This window comes from Macaca mulatta, chromosome 6 (assembly GCF_049350105.2).
Source record: "Macaca mulatta isolate MMU2019108-1 chromosome 6, T2T-MMU8v2.0, whole genome shotgun sequence".
Taxonomy (NCBI): Eukaryota; Metazoa; Chordata; class Mammalia; order Primates; family Cercopithecidae; genus Macaca; species Macaca mulatta.
In genome coordinates, this window is record NC_133411.1 from 156,190,806 (window position 1) to 156,215,367 (window position 24,562).

The 24,562-nt window shown below is 38.0% G+C and overlaps 1 protein-coding gene across 2 annotated transcripts in view; it reads left to right on the forward strand.

Annotated features, from left to right (window-relative positions):
- The window catches only part of STK32A (serine/threonine kinase 32A), a 151,759-nt gene that overhangs the window by 62,381 nt on the left and 64,816 nt on the right, over positions 1 to 24,562 (forward strand). The gene's annotated exons all lie outside the window — the stretch shown is intronic.

Genomic DNA, 24,562 nt, shown 5'->3' on the forward strand with positions numbered 1-24,562 from the left:
AACAACAAATGGGTACCTCAGAAGGTCAAGAGTTATACAAATAATTTAAACAAATAGGAGTGCTTTCCTGACTGGGAATCAAACCTGGGTTGCAGTCATGAAAGCAGAATCTTAGCTGCTAGACCACAGAATGAAGTGCTTTTTTTGTAAATCCTTCGGGAGATCCAAGCAGGCAGTTTGAGCATATAAATGATTTCAACTCATTTCAGATCTGATCACAGCTGGAATGCTGTTTAGCTAATTTCCTACATGTTAATATTTCAACATAAGATTTGTATCTCCAAGGGACTGTGAAGTCCAGCAGGGCATTTGAAGGATATTGTCTGGGCCGGGCATGGTGACTCAGGCTTAAAATCCCAACACTTTGGGAGGCCAAAGTGGGTGAATCATTTGAGGTCAGGAGTTTGAGACCAGCCTGGTCAACATGGTGAAATCCCATCTCTACTAAAAAGTACAAAAAAGTAGCAGAATGTGGTGGCACATGCCTGTAATCTCGGCTACTCAGGAGGCTCAGGCAGAAGAATCGCTTGAACCCAGGAGGCGGAGGCTGTAGTGAGTTGAGATCGCACCACTGCACTCCATCCTGGTGACAGAGTGAGACTCTGTCTCAAAAAAAAAAGATATGGTCTGATATTGGGTCAAGAAATCATCAGTGTCATTCATTAGACCTGGTGTAGACAAAAGTTTGTTGGATCTGTATTTTTAAAATCTCTGTAGTTTCATTCTTGTTCTGTAGTTGTTCCATTTGTTCTCTCTGTTTAAAAATTCTCTTCCTAAGAGATGGATGGGAGCTGAGGGAATGAGCAGAAAAGGGATGAGTTTAGATCATAGGAGTAGAAGGAGATGGAGCAGTTAGAGGTGAAAGAGAAAACTTCCAAAATCTTTTTAAATTTAGAAATAGTTTCAAATATACTTTTGTTGACCTCTTGAAAAGGAGGCAATTTTTTCTTTTAGGATTTCTTTTAGAAACTTGTAGGTACTATTAGAAGTAAGTCTCTCACTCAGTTTGGTTCTAAAACTAGCTTTTTCTAATTGTGTGTGCAAATAAACTAATTTAGGTATTTTAAAAGGTACCACATTTTTGGCCATTGTAAGTTGGAATAATTCTGAGTTATTCTCTACCAGTTTTCTAAATATTTGCATGAAGAGGTATGGTAAGTATTCAATATGAATCGAGCTGGCATTTTATCAGGAAGGTCTTTATGACCCGTATCTTATGCTGACCTCCTATCTCATCCCGTGACTTAGAATGCCTTAACCGTCTGGAAATGCAGCCCAGTAGGGTTCAGCCTCATTTTACCCAGCTCCTATTTAAGATAGAGTTGTTGTGGTTCACACACCTCTGACAGTACCACGATTCCAATTGTCACGAACTTGAGGGATCACTGAAGCTCCACTTTGGATCCCATCTGGGGTGATAAAATGTCAACATGAAGCAACAAGATTCAGAAAATATGATTAAGTATAGCATTTACTGGGGCTCAAAGCTTGAAAATTGTTACCCAGGATCATCGCTTCCAGTTGCCCTGAGTATACTCCAATTAGCAGCAGCGACAAGTGGGTTTCTAAGGAAAAAAGAAGAGGCAGTTTCTAAGTTGTTCACCAAAGAGTTACATGAAAGTAGCATAAGCTATTGATAGGCTACATGCTATTCTTTGTATCACAGATTCCAGGATCATGATGATAATGAACCAGGCAGCTAGTCAGAAACAAAATCCCAGGCATCAGTGTGGGGATATGACTGAAGTCCCATCCTCCTGTCTCTCTGGGCCTGATACATTTTGCATAGTTCATATAGCTCAGCCTTGTCTGAGCTATTTCTCTCTTCTCAGTGGCTTGCCTGGAAGCAGCCTCCACACATGTGACTCAGAGTGCTAGCATTTTTTCATGGGATTATAAACCATAAGAACTCAAGGTAGCCTTCAGGGCCACAGCATCAACAATACTAACTTCTCTATTAGTAGTGTTCTTTTTTTGGGGGGGTTTACATATATTATCTCATTTATTCATTATAACAACCTGGTTGATAGAGATTATTATTCTCATTGTATCCCTGAAGAAACTGAGGCTCAAAGGAGCTAAAATATTTTCTCAGAGTCACACAGCCAGGAAGTAGCAGAGCAAGGACTCAAACCCAAGAATCCTGACTTCAAAGCCTCTGCTCTTCCTCCTACACTATACCATCCCTATACACATCTGTAAGACTCCCGTAAAAATATGTAAGGAACAGGATTTATTTTGTTTATTGTCTTTCATACCCCAGAAAAATACAACCTGTGCGAGGCAGGTATGATTGTATGTTTTTGATCATTGCCTCATTCCCCATCTTCTACAACAGTGCCTAGCACACAGTAAGTGCTCCGTAAATATCTGTTAAATGAGCATGTGAATGAATGTGTGTTAGTGTTAGGGCTAAGGACTTTGGCTTCTGGTTAATTGCCCTTTTTGCCATTATACCAATGTCATTTGTTTGTACACTCACAAACATACCCTCATATAATCATATGCACTTCAGTTTCTTTGCAGGTCCTGGGGTCAGACAAATCTAAGTTTGAATCTCTGTTCCACCACTGGGTAACTGAGTGAATTTGGCCAGTTATGTTTGGTATTGTGCTTGGTTTCCTCACCCGTAATTAAGAATAACAGGAATACTCATGTCAGTACTACTTTGAACGACAGTGATAAGAATGTGTATTTCAAGCACCTCACATAGTAGGTGATTGATAAATGGTGACTTTAAACAAACAACTGAGTGACACTTCTTCCAGCATAAGGGCCAAGGGAAAATTTCCCCTTCACCCTCTGAAGGTTCCCTGAGAATCAACTGATAAAAGGCAGATTAATAGGAGAAAAAGCACACAAAATTTCTTTGCAATATAGAAATTCACAGAAAGGGTTAGATGGTTGACACTTTTATGCCATCTTGAGGTTACAGAAAGAGCTTGGCAAAATGGGTTATGGGTGAAGGGAGAGAAAGAAAGGCATGGGGCAAAGGTGGTCCTTGTTATATAGATGAAATCTCACAAGTAGCAACTCTCAGAAAGAATAGATGATAGGCTGTCGTTGGAAGATCTGATCACGGGGAGGTCCTCAGAGAATGCCTGGTTGTTTATTTCACTAATGTAGTTTTTGTGCTTTTTTAATTTTAATTTTTTTTCCTGTAGATACAAATCATCTCCATAAAAGGTAATTTTTCAGGGTTACTCCTGTGTGTATGACTTCTTCTGAAGCACCATCTCCAGATATGTCAAAGAAGTGTATTTGGGGTGAAATATTTTTGGTTTCCTTTGCTAGAAATAGAATGTCCCTGCTTCCCCCACAGCCAGAAAAGATTCTCGAGTTGACAACTGCACCTAAATTTGAGCCTGAGCACTAGAAAGTCTTTTGTTTTACTCTAAATTTTTATAAATTTAAATCTAATTTTTTGAATATAAAATATTATGTATTTTGTATAAAATGTGGAAACACAAAATTCTAATGAAAAAAGAAAAACCTGTGTTTAATCATGCAGAAATGTCTGCTGTATCAGTTTTCCATTGATGTGGTAACAAATTACCACAAACTTGGTGGCTTAAGACATCACAGATTTATTATCCTACAATTCTGGAGGTCAAAAGTCCAAAATCAGTCTCACTGGGCTAAAATCAAGGTGTCACCAGGGCTGTGTTTCTTCCAGAGACTCCAGGTGAGAATCTGTTTCATTACCTTTTCTAGCTTCTTGAGGCTGCCTGCATTCTTGGCTTGTGGCCCCTTCCTTTATCTTCAAAGCCAGCAGCATTCTATTTTCAAACCTCTCTCTGACTCTGACTTCATGTTCTCCTTATTCGTCTTTTAAGGACCCTTGTGATTACATTGGGCCTACCCGGATAATGCAGGATCGCCTCTCTATCTGGTGATGGGCCTTAAAGTCCCTTTCGCCACAAAAGAAAACATATTAGCAGGTTCTGGAGATTATAATGTGGACATCTTTGGGGAGCCTTTATTCTGCTTATTACAAACACTATTAGTATTTAATGCAATTCCTTCCCATTTTTTTCCCTATGCTTTTCAACATACCTGACTTTTTACTACCTATACCATTCACAAGATTGCATATTTCAAGCAACATTTTATTGTAATTGTTTTCCGTTGTCAACCTAAAGTAATCAAAAGGGTCAGAATCTAGTTTAAAGCAAGTTTATTGGAGTACAAAGTTTGAGGACAGGCCCCCCAGGAAGCACAGAATTCAAGGAATGGAAATCAGAGTTCTGAGGCGTAGACATTGGGGATCATTTATAGACAAAGTTCAGGGAAGTTTAACAGAATTTCACCATCTTTCTATGTAAGGTTTAACGCATAGTTACAACAATCTGATTAGTCAAAGTGGTCTTTTTCTTTTGAGAAATGTATATGTAAACATTCTACTCTGTAGATGTAATTGTCATGGGGCCTTGGGCACCATCATGTCTGAGTTAGGTACAGGACTATAGGGAGGCAGTTAATCTATAACAAAGATCAGTGATTGGAAAGGGGAGGTCTGGTCTCTCCTAGTTGTTTAAAGAATAAGAACAATGAGGAAGAGAGGTAAGCTATAATCTAAGATGCAGAATTGCAGACACGCCATGCAACTCACTCAGTATCCAGGGCTTAACTTCCGCCTTGTCAAAATCAATTTAGAAGGTCCTGAAATTTTATTTTATTTTATACTTATATTATTAAACATGTTTTATTAGAATATTTTATTGTTGTGGGGGGAATTCCTAAATTTCCTAAGCATAAACATTCTTTGTTTGTTTTCAGTATATATTTCTTCCCAGTACATGTTGTTTGGACCTCAGTCTTCTGGGATGGCAACAGAGATGCAATGGAGGTCAAATTCCATCATTTTTAGAGGAATCTATACAAATTAGAGCTAGTAAGGATATAAAAGATCATTTTATCAGGTGCATCATCCCTAAACATACGTACACATTTACACACATAATGTAAAATCCTGTAAAAAGAAGATGCTTCCCAATATTCAAGTGCTGTATAGACTTGCTTTTAGGTTAAGAATTAGATGCATTATGAAAGATTTTGCTATGTAACAAACTGCCCCAAAACTTACTATCTCAAAACAGCGAGTATTGATGTCTCATGATTCTGTAGATTGGGCAGGCAGTTCTAGTTTGGGCTGTTATATAAGTCAGTGATTCAAAATTATCCATCTAGACCTTGAAGGTGGAGGCTAGCCTAATCTTTTTCTTCTGCCATGAGACTAACCCTGGCTTCTTCACATGGGAGTGGAAGGGTTCCTAACAGCAACAGGAGACAAACTTAATGAGCAAGCACTTTTTCAGCCTCTGCCGAAGTCACATTTTCTACCCTATTGGCCCAAGTAAATCATAAGGTCAGGCTCAGATTCAAGGAGGGGAGAAATAGGCTCCACTTCTCATGAGTGGCATGGCAAAGTCAACATTGAAAAAGCCAGGCAGAGAAATCACTGTGGCCAGTTTTGCAAACAATCCACCACAATACATGAAGTATGTTTAAGAAGTCCACAAAATGATCAAGGAAATGGTAGAAACTATAAATACTGCAAGAACTCACAGCCACATGAGGTTATTGAGTCCTTGTAGTGCTGTGAAAGGGTTCAAGGAAGAAATTGTTTTGGCGTATGACCCTGATGAACTTGCAAAAGTAGAGAAGGGACGGCAGTGCCTGAAGAAGAGCTTAGTAGAGAAGTGTTATTCCGTGGCCGATAGGCAGTAACTGTTTCACCTAGAGATGTTTGCTGATGACTAATGAACAGGAAGCTGTGTCTTTATAATGCAGATATTCACATATTCATTCATCATCTTTTATTGAAAACAACACAAGGAGCCATTAGAAAATTTAAGCTAAAAAGAAACTCACTGGAAGGATATGGGGTAAAGACTCAGAAGCACAGCTGAAGTAGCAGGTTTCACAAAGATTAGGGACAAAGGCCATTCTGGAAATCTAGGTAGCAGGAACTATTGAATAGGCTCTTAAGCTGTCTGGGCGGACATGAATCAGCTCCAACCAATTTTCTAACCTTGCGTCACCCACTCAAGATTGAAAGTCCTGGGAGAGAATCCAACTGGCCTTGCTCAGAAAACATTCCTGCCCCTTGGCTTAAAGCAAGAGTAAAATAAATGACTCCTGGATTGTTGGCCTAAGCAACTTAGATGATCGTGTCATTCATTTAGATGGGGAGATTAGAGGGAGGAGCAGATTCATTGTGAAAATCAAGAAAACTCTTTCAGCTGTGTTAATTTTGAACTGCCCCTTAGTAATTCAGATAGAGCTCTTGAATAGGGAGTAAATGAATCTGGAGTTCAAAGAGAAATTCAGAGTGTATGAAGTCCAACAAAACAAAAATATGGGAATCATTGGCTGTTAGACGCCATATAAACCAGGGACTTGAAGGGAGCACCTTGGGAGAGAGATTAGATGGAACAGAAGGTCTGAGGACTGAAGACATTTCTCTCTAGTAGTTCTGGTAGAGAAGGAAGATTCAGGAAACTAGACAGAAAGAGAACAGTCATGAAGCTAATCAACAAGCTATGGGTAAGTCAGGGGAGTCTGCCATCCTGGAATCTTCCAGAGAGAAAAGTTATTCAGAAAGGAAGGAGGGAAAACCATTTTGGATGCTGCTGCAAGGTCAAGAAGAAGGAGCCAAAAAGAACAGACCCCTTACTTGAGAAGATAAATATTGTGACCTTGTCCCAGTGTTTTGGGAGGCTGAGGCGGGAGGATCACTTGAGGCCAGGAGTGTGAGACCAACCTAGGCAACATAATGAGAACCCACCTCTACAAAAAATAAAAATAAAATAATTAGCTGAGTAATCTCAGCTTCTTTGGAGGCTGAGGTGGGAGGATCCCTTGGGCCAGGAGTTTGAAGTGATTATACCACTGCACTCCAGCCTGGGTGACAGAGCAAGACTCTGCCTCTAAAAAACTATAAGTAAAAATAAAAAATATATTGAGATTGTTGCAGAACTTTCTCCTTAGTTCAGCTAAAATTGGGCTCTTGTCACACGACCAGGAAAGATTAGGCTTGCAACACGTAGAAGGGTGAGGAAAATTTAATTTATTGCGCGAAAAGGAAAAAGAAAGAAAAACTCTCATCAAAGCGAGAGGGAGTCTTGCCAGCAACCTCCTGCCTCACAGATTGAATCCGGGTTACCACACAGAAACTGAAGAGGCCAGGCTCCTCCCACTGCAAACAGCTCGAACTTCCCCTGGCTCCACCCCGTTCCCTCAGGACAGGGGTGGGCATTATTTAGAGAGAATGAGTCGGGAAAGCGCAGGCTTCATCTAGGACCAGCAGTCCGGTTTTTCAGCCTTCAGGCTGTTTTAGACTTGGAGGCAGGGTTTCTCAGGGGACCCTTGGCTGTCTCCTGACTCTATCAAGATGTTAATAAAAGCCAACTCCACATGGTGGGACAAAAGACCAAAGGGAGCAAAGGGAGAGGCTCAATGAGAAAATGAGAAATAAAATCACTTACTGAGTGATTTTATTTTCCAAGTAGAGGAGGAGAGGTACAAAGTGAGTTTTGAGATTCATGTTGTGACAGGCAGCAATGGTGTGTTGCCATTTCTCTATTGTATTCCATTGTATAAATACTCTGTGGTTCATTTGCATTTTTTACTGTTGATAGGCATTTGGATCGTTTCCAATTTGAGACTTTTGCAGAGTGCTGCTATTAACATTCTTACGTGTATCTTTTGGCAAACTCCAAAATATGTGTACTTTTGTACACATGTAAACCCTAGGACCCAGGGATTTAATTCTTAAGTTTATATTCCAAAATATGTGTAATTTTTATTTTTCTACACGTATTTTGGAATATAAACTTAAGAATTAAATCCCTGGGTCCTAGGGTTTACATAGGTTTAGCTGGCAAACAATTTTCCAAAGAGCTTGTGCCAGTTTATACTCACATTCATAATGTGTGAAAAGTCAAGTTGCTCCAAAGCCTCACCAACACTGGATATTATCAGTTTATTTAACTCTGGGTGTTCCAGCAAATGTGTAATGGTATCTCCTTGTGGTTTTAATTTGCGTTTTTCTAGTGACTTACGAGTTTGGGCATATTTTTGCTCATTGACCACTTAGAATCCCTTTTTTGGGAAGTGCTTGTTTGACTCTTTTGACCACCTTTCTATTGGTTGCCTCTTTTTCTTATTGATCCATAAAAGCTCTTTATATATTCTATATGCAAGTCTTTATCAAACTTTTTTAAAAACGTTTATTTAGCACATACCAAGTTCAGGTGTTGTTCCAGGTGCTGAAATGGAGGATAAGGAAATTTTCAGAATATATGTGGCAAAGAGAAAAAGGTGTTAACCTTTGTGATTTATGTTGTTACTATCAAGTAGGCAACAGTAAATATTTATTATAATTTGTAACATGTATTTAAAATGTATTATATCACACAGATTTTAAATAATTCAAAAATCAACATCTTCACTGACATGTGTTAGCTTCCTAGCACTGGAATGTCATTTGCTTGCTGACATATAAAGGTATATTAAATTTTAAATCTTCTGCTCAGATAAAGAAGTAGTGAATTATCTAAGATGTTTGAAAGACTTAACATAAACATTTTGAAGGAAAAGGATGAATCACAGAATTGTTCTGCATGGAAACCAAATAAAACAAATAAAAAGAAAGATGCATTTATCAGTAGGGAAAATGTCTAGAAAAACTACATATAACTATGCCTGACAATAGGCATACAGCCTACATGTAATTGATACATTTTAGAAGAAAGTGTGGAATCATTTTCAATATTATGTATGTAGAACTCTACCGTGAATCAGGAGTTTCTTATCATATGTTGAGGATGATAGAACAAAGTTACTAACGCAAAATGAGACATTGAATAACCTATCTTTTGTTTTTATGGGTAAAAAATACAGGGAACATAATATACAAGAAGTAAAAGAAATACAAATTAGTATCTAATTTATTATATATATGGAATGAGTTGTGAAACTTCACCAAGAAGTCTTTCTTTGGGGGGATATAAACTATTTGCCCAATCTTTGACTTTCTGTTTCATGGCAGTAACGGTGTTTTTTTTTTTTAACAATAAAAAATGTTTGGGCTTAATGTAGTACAATTTATCAGTCTTTTTCTTTATGTGTAGTGATTGCTGTGTCCTCTTTAAGACATTTTTTTCTGGCTGGGGACAGTGACTCACGCTTGTAATCCCAGCACTGTGGGAAGCTGAGGCAGGCAGATCACTTGAGGCCAGGAGCTTGAGACAAGCCCGGCCAACATGGTGAAACACTGTCTCCATTAAAAATACAAATATTAGCTGGGTGTAATGGCACATGCCTGTAAATCCCAGCTCCTTGGGAGGCTGAGGCATGAGAATCCCATGAATCCGAGAGGCGGAGGTTGCAGCGTGCAGAGATCATGGCGCCACCGCACTCCAGGATGGGCGACAGATCCAGACGTTGTCTTAAAAAAAATAAAAAATAAAAAATCTTTGTCTATGCCAAGGTGGAGCTATTCTATCCTGTTTCCTAGAAGCTTTGCTGTTTTAGCTTTAACATTTAGATCTACAGTCTAGGATCAAGTTTTATTTTGTCTTCACATAAATAAGTAATTAACCCATAACCATTTGTTGATGAGCTTATACATTCCTTACTGCACCACAGAACCACATTTGTTATTAATGAAGTCACCATCTATGTGTGGGTTTCTTGACTCTGTTCCATTGATTTATTTGTATACGCTTGCATATTTATCACTCTGTTTTAATTACTGTAGTTTTATACTGAATTTTCAGTAATTCATCTTTGGATTATGTTGGCTACAGCTGACTCTTTAAAATTTCACATAAATTTCATGAGTAGCTTTTCAATTTGTATTTTAAAGCTGCTGGTACGTATATTTGGTACATGGAGTCTATAGATTAATTCAGCGATAATTAACATTTTTAAAAATACCAAATTTCCAATTCATACATTTATATATATGTGTACATGCATATACATATATATGCATATACATTTCCTTATTTATGTAGGTATCCCTTAATTTCTCTCTTTGGTTTTAGTTTTGTTGCGTAGAGGTCTAGCGTATTTGTCTTTAGACTGATGACTAGGTATTCGATAAGATTACAAGTGATATTATTTATCAAAATTGTATTTCTTGCTAGTTTGATGCTTATATACTAAAATACAATTGATTATTAGCATTGACTTTGTGTTCAGTGACCTGGCTAAATTCTCTTATTAATCATACTAGTTGTCCCATAGGTTTTCTTGGATTTTCAATATTTACATTCATGTAATGTAGTAATAGTGGCAGGTTTATTTCTTCCCTTTCAATCTTCTTACCTTTTCTTTCCATGCATATTGCACATGCATTGAGAACAATGTTGAATAAAAGTAGGATAATGGACATCTTTGTCTCTTTTTCCCGACTTCACAGGGAAGATTTTCAATATATCAAGATTTTATAAAATATTTGCTGTAGGCTATTTGTAGATATCCTTTATCACAATAAGAAAGTTTCTTTTCTGTCCTAAGTCACTAGAAGTTTTTTTTAAAACATGAATGAGTATAATATTTTATCAGATACTTTTGTTTTACTGAGATCATTTCTACTATGAGTGAAGTAAGTTGATTTGCAAATATTAAAGCAACCTTGATTTCCAAAAGTAAATGCTAGTTGGTCATGCTCTATTATCCTCTTATGTATATTACTGGCTATAATAAAATATTTATTTTATATTATTATTCATATATTATTATGTATGTTATTTATTATTTATAAATATGTATTCTATTTATATATATTCCTACATATATTTTAAGAGGTGCATAGACAAGTTTGAATTGTAACAAGAATGAGCCAATAGAGAGGAAGAAATTAGTAATATAGTAAAGAGTAGGAATGATTGCCAAGTCAGGTCCTGTAGGTGGTGAGATGAATGTGACTCAGGACACAGGTGAGTGAGCTGACCTTAGGTGGAAGTGGGGAACCTTATTTCATGTACTAGGAGAGAAAGCAGAGTTTGGAAGTCTGTATGTGTGTGAGCTGCTGGGCTTGTCAGAGGGCAGATGAAGTAGTTCTCATGCCATTGCCTGTGTTTTCCCTGTGGTATATGAGGCCATCAACTGAGAATGAAGGTGGTCAGAGTACAGGAAATGTTGAGATGCTGTGAAGATCTGTGAAATTAATAGAGAATTAGAATAGGATTTTCTAAGTATCCATTTGAGACTTGTAGTTATAATTAAACATGAATCTATCCTGCAGATTTGTATTTTTCTCCTTAGATTGCACTTAATAGATTACTAGTTCATTTTTGTGGCTGTTTAAAAGCATATTGAATTTAAGCAGGATTGGAGTTTAATTGGGTGAGATATTCTCACTGTGACTAAGTTGGATGAATTGAAAAGTGTAGTTTTAGAAAGAAAACTCAAGAAGGAAATTCTTGGGGAAACTTAAAGAATTGTATATATGCAATGCCATTCTTTAAGACAGCTAATATTTTTAAGAATTTACTATTTTTGAGGTACTGTACTAATATACTCCATGTATACTTTCATATATCTTCAAATACTAGTTCCTGTAAATAAGTATGCTGATGATGACATGTTCCATTTCTTTCAATAGCTGCGAAACCAGAAAGTGATGACAAAGCTGGATTCTAACTCCTGACCCCCAAATTCTCTAAGACCCTCAGTGTTAACATGTGTTTTATTTTAATGTTATTATATATGTATCATTACTTTTACAAATCTAAAACCAAACATTTTAACATTAGCTACAACTGCAAAATCAACTTAAAAATGTCAAAGAGCCATTTAACATGATAAATTAAAATATTTTAGTAAAACAAAATCACCACTGATACTTTAATATTCTCAGGTCTAAGAAAAACCAATATGTCATATTATTCCTACTTTCCTGGTAGTGTTTCTACTGCTGGACATCGGAAATAGAGATGAATAGTAGAGCCACTGAGATAAGAGCAGAGACAGGAGAAAAGCAAAACATTTCTGAAGAGGCAATTGGTCTAGTTTGGCTATAAGCACTAAACGGGTAAAGGAACATTGGGTGCATTAAAAGTAGAGAACCTGGGATGAAGGTGCGAAGGCTGAGTAAGAATATCTTCACTTGGTAGTAAAGTGTAGAGGGTACATCTCCCTCTGACCTGCAATTCTGAATGTGGGTAGCTTGGTCAATAAAGAAATAAATTGCCTTTCTGTCTGGAGAGGCAGAAGGGTGGACAATACATTGTGCCAGCTGAACTTCCTGTCTCTCTGCTCTGGAGAAGGGCCAGTCACAATGTATGACTCAGCACGCCGGGCACCTCTCCCACGCCAGCCAGGCCTGCCCAGCCACTTGCTGAATCACAAGTGGCCATTTCCAATCCCATCAATGACCCAAGCTCTCCAACTTAGACTAGTTTCTCCGCAATCGGTCTATGATTGTCACGGAGCACAAAAAGTATTAACTTCTAACATTTATTTTTTCTTTCCTGGACACTTGATGAACTTTGTAAGCAAGAGTCTGATTTAATTGTTCCTCATTATCATCTGAGTGTGCTGTCTTGGCTTGCCCTTTTATATGGAGAGCGAAATGTTGTTATTCCCCTTTGCCTGTCCTGGCTGTATGATGCTCTGAGGTGGCCATCTCAAGAGATTCTGTAGAAAATAATAATAGCAAAATTTCTCCGTGGAGAAGCTTCATAAATTAAATCTCCAAGCGCCAGTATACGTAAGCCAACAGATTATGAAATATGATTTAAAACTCTGTCCAGAGAAAGGTCAGGGCTTCAGAAAAATCATCATAATAATCAGGAAAAACTAACATGCAACCTGTTATATGATTTTTTAAAATTGCCCCCCATCTTTTTTACTGTGCAAACTGTGGATATTTGTTTATGTTAATTGAGGCTATAGTTTATGTCTTGAATCACACGCATGTGAGTATTACTTTCTGTGAGGTTTTCATGACCCCTGCAATCAAACTTGGGTCCTTCTGTTAGTTTCTATCACAGTATCCTTCACTTTTCTTTCACAATTCTTGCCATATTTTATAACTACATATTTGTTTGTTAAATATTTGCTTATCTTTTATAGATGATTGGCTTCAGGAAGAAGGAAACCACGTCCTTTGTTTACTCCTTTATTCTCAGCACCTTGCACAACATGAATATACAATAAATATTTGGAAAATGACCATCGGAGGAACAAGTGCTCATTATACACCACGCTATATGGCAGGGGTTGCTGATGGATAGAAATCAACAAGGCACAAAATTCTTTGTTCAATTAGTGAGCAATTCAGGCAAAAAGAAAATATTAATGGTGATTATACAATGTAATCCTATGCAGCCATCTACAACTAGATTTCTGAAGTGTTTTGTTTCATTTTTAAGAGACAGAGTCTTGCTCTGTCACCCAGACTGGAGTGCGGTGGTAAAATCATAGCTCACTTCAGTCTTGATCTCCTGAGCTCAAGGAATCCTCTCACCTCAGCCTCCTAAGTAGCTGGGACTACAGGTGCATGCCACTATACTGGCTAATTTAAAAACAAAAACAAACACATCTTTTTAAGACTGTGTCTCACTATGTTGCCCAGGCTGGCCTTGAACTCCTGGCTTCAAGCGATCCTCCTGCCTTCCAAAGTGCTACCTTCCAGAGTACTGGGATTACAAGCGTGAGTCACCTGCACTAGGCCTGAAGCATTCTGTAATAGAGAAATACCTGGGTGCCATGGAAGGTCACAGGGGGAAAAACACAGAGGAGTAACATCTAATTTACATTTGTCAAGGAGAGACCAGGAAAGACTAACTACAGGGGAGATAAACTCCGACCAAGAGTCTTTACGTCTTCTGAGACTTATGTACAAGTTTCTTATTGCTAAAAAGGAAGTTTTAATGAACATTTATTTATTTGTTCTTTTGAGATGGAGTTTCACTCTTGTTGCCCAGGCTGGTGTGCAGTGGCACAATCTTGGGTCACTGCAACCTGTGCCTCCCAGGTTCAGGTGATTATCCTGCCTCAGCTTCCCAAGTAGCTGGGATACAGGAGCCTGCCACCACGCCCAGCTAATTTTTTTGCATTTTTAGTAGAGATGGGATTTTGCCATGTTGGCCATGCTTGTCTCAAACTCCTGATCTCAGGTGATCCGTCCACCTCTGCCTCCCGAGGTGCCAGGATTACAGGTGTGAGTCACCGATTCTGGCCTGAACACTTATTGTAAAAATTATATGGTAGTTCTCTCAAAATCATTCCGTTTACTGCCCAAAAAATCTACATAAATTCTAAGTTGTCCACGTTTATGAATTTTAGATATATGGCTGTTTATTCTGGATAACCACAGAAAATACACAAGAGTGGGTGCAGCCACATATATGTGTTAAAGAAGGCATTCAAGGTGCTTTTTTTCTTTGGAAAAGCTTTGTAAGGCTGCTTATGAGACAGGAAGTAAGTATTTTATAAGTTCCAAAGCTTCTTGGTCTATTGATGAGTTTTTCTACTGTTAAAAACCTCTGAAAATTTGACAACATACTCTAGAGAGAGAAAGTGGTGAAATAGGCACTGTCACATACTGCTGGTGGCAATTCAAAATGATATGCACCCTATGGAGATAAATTTGGCAATATCAAGCAAAAATTACATATACCTTTGCCCTTTGTTTTGACAAATCTTTGTTTTAGCAAACCCTCTTCGATACATCTATAACGAAGTTAGACTGCCCAGAATATAAGAAGGCAACCACACTGGGCCAGTACTACTACTGGGCTATGTGTGGTGGCTCACACCTGTAACCACAACATTTTGGGAGGCTAAGGTGGGAGGGCTGCTTGAGACCAGCCTGGGCAACATAGTGAGACCTCGTCTCTACAAAAAAATTTTAAAAATTAGCTAGGCCTGGTGGTACGTGTCTGTAGTCCCAGCTACTCGGAAGGCTGAGATGGAATGACAGGTTGAGCCTTGGAAGTGGAGGCTGCAGGGAACTATGAACATGCCTCTGCGCTCCAGCCTGTGCAACACAGAGAGACTCTGTCTTAAAAAACAAAACAAAACAACAACAACAAACAAAGATATACGCATAGAGTTTTTCACTGTTGCACTATTTATATTAGCCAAAAATCTGGAAACAACCTGAATATTCATTAAGCAGGGACAGGTTGAGTAATCATGTGACATACATAAATTGCAGCACTGCACACCTGAGAAAAGAAGTGAGAAATATCTCTATCTCCTAGTGTGGTTTGCTCTGCAGAGTATATTGTTAAGTGAAAAAAGCACTATGGCTTTTATTAGGATATATTAGGAATATATCCTAATAACAAATTTATCTATAGATTCTATACAATCCACATCAAAATCTCAGCTGGCTTCTTTGCAGAAATTCACAAGTTGATCTTAAAATGTGTATAGAAGTCCAAGGGACTCAAAATTCAATAAATTCAAAGACTAGCCAAAACAATCTTGAAAAAGAAGGGCAAAGTTGGAGGGCTCATACTTCCCAGTTTCAAAAGTTGTTACAAAGCTACAATAATCAAAACAGGGTAGTCCTGGCATAAGGATAAACATGGAACAGAATTGAGCATCTAAAAATAAAGTCTCACATTTCCAGTAAATTGACGTTTAACCAGGGTGCCAAGAAAATTCAATGGGGGAAGAATTTGTCTTTTCAACAACTGGTGCTGGGACAACTGTATATCTAAATGTAAAAGAATGAAATTGGAACCCTACCTCACACCATATACAAAATTAACTCAAAATGCAAAATAGAGGTAAATATAAGAACTTAATGTATAAAACTCTTCAAAGAAAATATAGAAGTAGATGATCAAGACCTTGTAATCATTAATTGTTCCTTAGATATGACCCCAAAAGAACAAGTACTTTAAAAAGTAGATAAATTGGACACAATAAAAACTTAAAACTTTTATGCTTTTTATGCTTCAAAGTCACTATCAAAAGAGTGAAAAGTCACCCCAGAGAATGGGGAGAAAATATTTACAAATCATATATCTATTAAAGGATGTGCATTTAGAATATACAAAGGGGCCAGGCACTGTGGCTCATGCCTGTAATCCCAGCAAATTGGGAGGCCAAGGTGGGTGGATAACCTGAGATCAGGAGCTCAGGACCAGCCTGATCAATATGGTGAAACCCTGTCTCTACTAAAAATACAAAAATTAGCTGGGTGTGGTGTCAAGTGCCTGTATCCCCAGCTACTTGAGAGGCTGAGGCAGGAGAATCACTGGAACCTGGGAGGTGGAGGTTGCAGTGCATGGAGATTGTGCCATTGCACTTCAGCCTGGGCAACAAGAGCGAAACTCCATATCCAAAAAAAAAAAAAAAAAAAGTATACAAGGATTTCTTCCAAGTCAATAATAAAAAGGGAAAATGCAATTTAAAAATGGATAAAGAATCTGAGTAGTTTTACATTAAAAGATAAATAAATGGTCAGTGAGCACTTGAAAAGATGCTCAGCATTACAAAACATTAGAGAAATGCAAATCAAAATCACAATGAGATGCCATTTCACACCTATTTTTTTTGTTTTTTTTTTTTGTTTTTTTTTTTTTTGTGAGACAGAATCTTGTTCTATCTCCCAGGCTAAAGTGCAGTGGTGTGTGATCATGAAAATGGCTCACTGCAGCCTCAACATCCTGGGCTCAGGTGAAAGTGCTGTGAGTACAGGTGTGAGCCACCACACTGGGCCAGTACTACTCTTTAAAAAATGGGAAATAACAAGTATTGGAGAGGATATAGAGAAATTGGAGCCTTTGTACACTGATAGTGGGAATGTAATGTGGTGCAGCCACTGAAGAAAACAGTCGGACAGTTCTTCAAAAAGTTAAACATAGAGTTTCCATTTGATCCAGCAATTCCATTACTCAATATTTACTCAAAATAATTGAAAGCAGGGACTCAAATAGATACTTGCACACCAGTGTTCACGGCAGCATTATTCATAATAGTCAAAAGGTAGAAATAACCCGAATGTCCATCAACAGATGAATGGATAAACACCACATAGTATATGTCTATGGTGGAATATTACTCAGCCTTATAAAGAAGTAAAATTCTGATATATACTACAACATGGATGAACCTTGAAATCTTATAACAAATGAAATAATCCAGACATGAAAAGACCAATATTTTATGATTCCACTTAGATGAGATGCTTAGAACAGACAAATTCATAGAAACGGAAAATAAAATAGAGGTTACCAGCAGTTGGAGAGGCGGAATAGGGAGTTATTATTAAATGGGTACAGAGTTTCTGTTAGCAATGATGAAAATGTTCTAAAAATGGACAGTGGTGATGGTTGTAGAACATTCTAATGTACATAGTGCCACTGAATTGTACTTAAAGTATAATATATTTTTAACAACAATAGGAATAATGACATCAAACCCAGGAGTTCATTATAATATATTTTTAAGTATATTGATTGTTTTTGGAGGACTCTAGGAAACAAACAAATCATTTTGAAAAGTGGTAAATAAAGGAAAGACAAGTTCAAGACCAGTCTGAGCAACATAGTAAGACTCCGTCTCTACAAAAAATTAAAATATCAGCTGAGCATTGTGGTGTACATCTTTAGTCCTAGCTACTCGAAGGCTGAGGCGGGAGGACTGCCTGAGCCCTGAAGTTCGAGGCTGCAGTGAACTATGATGGCACCAGTGTGGTCCAGCCAGGGTTAAAGAGCAAGACCCTGTCTCTGAGGCGGCGGAGGGGGAAGGAAGACTTAAGCACACCTTTCCTATATGAATTGAACCTCGGAGTAACTAAATAATTGATTAAAGCAAGTTTCTCTGTATAAAAATACTCCAGCTAAAACATTAAGGAGAAATGATAGAATTAAAATATCACAACCCCTAAGGAATTTTTGGATCAAGATGACAATAATTAATGGCTGATAACACTACACACAAAATATAGACTTATTAATTGTATAACTCCTAATCAAGGGCATACCACTATCTGTGAAATAGTTTTGCCAAAAAAAAAATATATAGATTTTTTTTTAACCTAAACTTGAACAAGCCTCTAGATCTAACCACCAATTTTTACAAACTACAAAGAATTGTGGAATGTGTAGATAGACATGACATTGAATGCAATCATCAAAGTCCAGGCTAGATTGCAATGGTGTGATCTCTCACTGCAACCTCAGCCTCCCAGGTTCAAGTGATTCTCCTACCTCAGTCTCCTGAGTAGCTGAGATTATAGGCACGTGCCACCATGCCCCACTAATTTTTGTATTTTTAGTAGAGACGGGGTTTCACCATACTGGTAAGGCTGGTCTCGAACTCCTGACCTCATGATCCACCCGCTTCAGCCTCCCAAAGTGCTAGGATTACAGATGTGAGCCACCGCACCTGGCCCACATTTGGGTTTTTTTCAACGAAAAATTACTAGAAATAAAAGAATAACAGTTGGTCAGGGAAGCTGTAGAATAAAAAAGACTGCCACATATGTCAATGGCAGTGGGCGGGCCTTGTTTGAATCCAACTATAGGATGCAAACATTTGATAAAAATTTCTTTATTTAAAAAGAAAAGTTTATAAAACAGTCAGGAAAAATAAAAAAGATTGAGGATCTCAGGACAACTACTAGCCCAGATAATTTATAAAGATTAGATAACTGACTCATTTTTGTTTGTTTCTTTCCTGATAAGGCAATATGTATTAGATATATCAGAGTAGAAGGAAATATTTTTCTTACATCTATTTGGCTTTTTAAATATAAACATATAAAAACCAAAATGATTTATAATCCCACCATTTATATAACTATCTTATTTTCAAAAAAAGTTATGCATATACTAGTGTATGTGCATTTTTATTCCTTTTGTGGTTGTGTGTTTATATCCTTTTTAAATATATCCTTTTTATGTACCTAAGTAGCTATATACTATACTGCATACTATACTGTAAACATTGTTCTTTTCCTTCGTCTTTACAATATATTTTGGAAATAGTTCCATATCAGAATATAGAGCTGCGTTTTTGTAGCCATTGAAATGCAAAGAAAAAAAAAGAATATGGATCTGTCTCAGTTTTTTAAAAATGTTGTATAATCTATAGCATGAATTTGCTATAATTTATTCACATGCTCCCTTAACGACGGGCATGTAAATTATGTTAATTTTATATGGTATAATGAGTATCCTTATATGTACATCTTGGCACAGTTTTTCTAGTGTATCCATAAAGTTCCTTGCAATGAAATTATAGGACAACACAGGGTGTGGTGGCTCACGTCTGTAATTTCAGCACTTTGAGAGGCTACGGCAGGAGGATTCCTTAAGGCCAGGAGTTTGAGACCAGCCTGGACAACATAGTGAGCCCTCACCTCTAATAAAAATTATAAAAAAAATTAAAAAAAGTTTGGTATGGTAGTGTGTACCTGTAGTCCCAGCTACCCAGGAGGCTGAGGTGGGAGGGTCATTTGAACTTGAGATGTCAAGGCTACAGTGAGCTATGACTGCCTGGATGAGATGACACAGTGAGACCCTGTCTCAAAAAAAAAAAAAAAAAAAAAAAGAAATTACAGGCCAAATCTATGTGCTTTTTAAAGGATATTTTTGAATTGTCCTCAAAAAGAGGCTTCACCAAATTACCATCCAGGGTATACAAGATACCCATTTCTCCATGTCCTTACCAACAGTGGCTCTCATCAAGCTTTGGTGGAAATGCTCACATAATGATCCATTAATGACTAAAAGTCATGACATACTTGCTTAGGTTGTAAATTGCCTCCCTCTAAACTTATACAGAGAGAATTTAGGGTGTTGTCTCAGCTTGGTTCCAGTGTTATCCAAGCCATTAACCTTTCTTTTGCCTTAGATTGTCACATTGCGGTATTCAGTTAAAAAACAAAAACACAACTGGGTATTTTTTTTTTTCTTTTTTGAGATGGAGTCTCGCTCTATCGTCCAGGCTGGATGCAACGGCGCGATCTTGGCTCACGGCAAACTCCACCTCCCGGGTGATTCTCCTGCCTCAGCCTCTTTAGTAGCTGGGACTACAGGCGCCCGCCACCACCCTGGCTAATTTTTTGTATTTTTAGTAGAGATGGGGTTTCACAACGTTAGCCAGGATGGTCTCGATCTCCTGACCTCGTGATCTGCCCGCCTTGGCCTCCCAAAGTACTGGGATTACAGGCATGAGCCACCGCGCCCGGCCACAACTGAGTACTGCTTTTATAGACTGTTGAAATCTGCCTTTGGAAACCGTGGGTTTGCTGTATTGTTATGGTGAATGAATTAGGTGCATAATACTCGTTGTTAAAAAATGAACTTCACACTAGGTACACCTTGAAAAATTATTCCAGAGCTATAAGAAGAAAAATATGATGGGTCATTGCTCTAAAGAAAGGTTTTAAAATGTAAATTTGTACTTAATGAATAGGACAGTGTACCCTAACCTCCTCCTTGCTATTCCTGAGGGATCTCTTCTAACAAGGGCTAATGCTTTGCGTAAGCCGTGAAAAGCCTGCTGTGAGCACTCCCTGTTCAGAGTCAGAAAAACACAATGAAGTGTTCTATCATTTTAGGTTCTAGGACAATGTTCTCTTGCTTTTCCTTGCTCAGAATGGACCCTTGCTGGGGTAGCATCAGAATGAGGATTTGGTGCAACAGTTCCGCAATAGGAAGTAGGTTCCCCTACTATCATGGTTTTCAAGCTTTTTTGACTGCAGCCCATAACAAGAAATAATGTTTTTCATCATAACCCAGTAGGTCTACTCACAGAGATACATTATATTCATAAAAAATCTCATAATGTTTAACTTTATGTTAATAGCATTTATCCTATGTTATTCGATCTATTTTACTTCTTTTTAAAAAATGCTCATCACATTCAACCAAACTGATTTCACAACTCCTTCAAGGAATTTGACTCACAATTTGAAAAACACTGCATTGTAGAATATTTTAGATCTCTTCCCAACCCTCAGAGTCAGATTTATTTCAAGATGGCCCCTGTAAGGCAGCTTCAAGCATGTGAGTGACTTTCTTTTTTCTTTTTACTTCTTTACCATTTACCTTGACTCCCAACTAAGTGACTCTTTTGGCTTATTTGGTAACCATGCTAATTTCTAAACATAGAATCTAGAGCATTTACATCAGAGCCCACCCAAAGCTTGTGTTTTAACCTCGCTTTTTTCCTTTCTCTTTTGATTCATTGATTATGTTTTCTATTGCTATTTGTTCGATCTGTATTCCAGGCAGTGTACAAGTATTGAGGCACCAATGGTGAGTAAAAGCAAGCATGCATCCTGAGATATATTGGGAATGAAAGAAGTTAATCCAAAAGCACACAGGAAAATATTTTCAAACTTTGATAAATTCTGTGTAAGCATATGGCATTGCGTGTAACAGGGGAACCACATTTAATATGGAGTGTTGGAAAAGGTTTCTGTGAGAAGTGACACTTGAGCTGAGACTTGAAAGGTGAAAAGAATATAACCAGGTACTGGACAGCATCATGAGTGCAGGCACAGGTCACACCATATCACAAGTTTCTAAGGCTGAAGGGGGCCTGAATTGCTAGTTGGAGAATGGAAGGAAAAGATCTTCAAGATAAAGGTGGAAAAATAAACAGGGCCAGACCTCATAGGTTTCTGTAGACCATGGAAAGAGGTGAAGGTTATCTTGAGCCTGGATGACATGATAAAACTCACATTGTAAAAATATAACTGCAAAGTAGAGAATGGATTGAAGAGGTCCAAGATTACGCAGACAGAGCTATGAATAGCCTATTGCAATGGTCTGGGTCAAGCATAATGGAGTAGGGTTGGAATAGGGTGGTGATCTTTTATTAGTTTTCTTCCTTACTGAGCACACTTTGCAATGAATTTCAAATGCACTGGGACCAGACTTGTTAATTTTGGAGCTGTCAACTAAGAAATAAATAAGCCATGATATCCCACCAAAGAAAGTTGTAGAAATGCTATAGTGAGGCTGTGATGAATGGTTGAGGTCCAAGGAAGCTCTTACTCATTTTCAAAAATCAGATGATACGACATTGAATATTCTAGATATTGCCCAATTGTTTTATGTTCACATATTTTACTGGGCATAGTTCTGGATAATAAAATATTTATCTTCTCTCCCTCTGAGAATTAAGAATCTGAGATGGAGAGTTTTAGCTCTGATGTGCCAAAGGAGAAAGATGATTTTTAAGAGCCAAACGTGCCTCTATGATTAAATAAACTTATATTTCTACTGGCCAAGGGAAACATGTTGCCTCTTGCCTGGGCCTCTTCTGTCTTTGATTGATAATCCCCTGCACATTCGAACACTGTTATTAACTTGCCACAACCGGCACCTTTATCACTTTGTTCTTTGAATAAAAACAGCTTAATGAATAAAGACAGCTTAACCCAAGTCCCAGTAAAAATATTCATTCAGGCTGATTTTAAGAAATATATTCTGCTCCCTTGGAGTTAAATGGAATAGTAGGAGAAGAGTCCACTGGTCTGTTACCAGGTTTCTGAACTACACCTGGCAGCCTAACGTAGTCAACAGCAGGGAGTGAATCACGTCTGCTCTGTATGCTAACCAGGTCTGAGTAGGTGGTTTGCACTGGCATCTAATTATGTTTATGATTAGTACTCTCTTCTCCTGACTTTTGGTACCAAACCCTCATACACCTCATTATCCCTATCCCATCTGCCACTCATCCCAAAAGGCCTTGCTTACATCCCACAGTCAATCATTCTTTCTATTACCTTAGCAGAGAACAGCCTGAGGTACAGCAGGTCTCAGCCATGATTACAGTTTCACCAGTTCAATATTGTTTACTGAATGGCCTGTAAAACACGGTGAATATAATGTGTGTTGCTGCAGTTGGAAGGCTTATGTACCACATTGCCTAGAACCAAGGAACTTTCCTCGTGCCCAATACACCAGTGGCAGAGATGACCAGCCAGTCATTGCATTGAGATGAAGAATAGTATCTCCCAAAAGGCAATACCAAACATACATTTCTCAGGCTTTTACAAAGCATTTTTTGAGTTTCTGTTAGACAGAGCTTAATTTTTCCAAGACATATTCTGTGTAAATCAGTCTTCGGTGATAAACAGAATTTATTGAACTATCAGGTGCTATTAATGCTCATTAGAATGTTACCACCTCAGATTAATGCTTCATTGAATTTCTTTTTTTCTGGTGTAAGTATCCCTTTTCTCCTTTAGCACAATGATAATTATAAAGAAGAAAATGTACTAAGTGCATTTCTCCCATCATTGATATTTTACATCTATTTCCTCAGCAAATAATTTGTCACAAGGAAGTAATGTGCATCCCTGGGCACTGCTTGCAGGCAGTTAATTCTTTGATTCAAATGAAACCTTAAAATGTGATCTCCGTGACGTTATGTCTAAAGAAACGTGTCAAAGCAGTGTTCACACAGAAAACTTGTCTGTGTCTAGAAATCATGGCTGTGCTTTGAGGGAAACAAAATACATCACAGAGGTAGGAATGCATTTTTACAAGCTACTGTTTGTACACACCAGAGGCCAGTTCTACTCTGTCTCATTTCCTCTTTACACAGCTGAGGACAATTCTACTCTCTGTGTCTCATTTCCTCTTCTAATTCCTCATCCCTGCACTCCCCAATGTCTGATCCTGCCTACTTCAGTGACTGGGGGTCACTGCAGATGCATGCACAGGGTTCTGTTATGGGATCTGGCCTCTGCCACCTTCTCCAGACGCAAGCTTCCCCCTCATACCTGTTACTCCAGCAAATCCAAGCTATTCTTCTTTCCCCACTTGCACTAGGTCCTTTCCCAAGTCTGTGCTTGCATGCATCCTATTTTTCTCTGGTATTTTTCAAATTTTACTTTGGCACCTGGAGAACGTTTGGCACTACCATTTGTCAGGTGTTTAACTTTGTGCATTTCCTCATGTGAATGGGAACGTGGGACCAGCATCATGAGGAAAGACTGGGGTTGCACTTGCAGAGTGTGTCAGAGCCCACAAAGTCACTCAGTATAAACATCAGGAGATGTTAGCGTTATTTTTTAGTTATTACTGTGATCATCATTCCTCAAAATTGAGCTCTGGTTTTACCTCTACTGAGAAGCTTTCCATTACTTCCCCATCCCAAAGACAGAGTGAATTACTTCCTTGTACTGTATGCTTACTTCTTCATTGCCCTTCTTATATGTTTTCTTTGTCATTAATGTGGGACATGATTTGTTATAATGTTGCTGGGCAATGATGTTGTTAGTATAGAAAAATGGGCATGAGAATGGTTCAAGTTCCCATAACCCATATTTTATGGGCCTTCTGCAATATACGGTTAGGACACAACCATTAGCAATAAATGGATAACTTGGGTTCGTTTCATTTTCTGTGTTTTATCACCATATGAACAAATAGTTATTGAGTGCTTACTATAAGTCAAGCATGACAATAAGTATTATAATTACCCCGTTTGTTCATCAGGGTGATCAAATGTGCTTATTATTATCATGTGACACATGAGGAAACTAAAAGCCTAAGGTGATAGAGCTAGGGATAGACCACCTACTCCCAAAGTCTGAGCTCTTAGCTCAGGAACA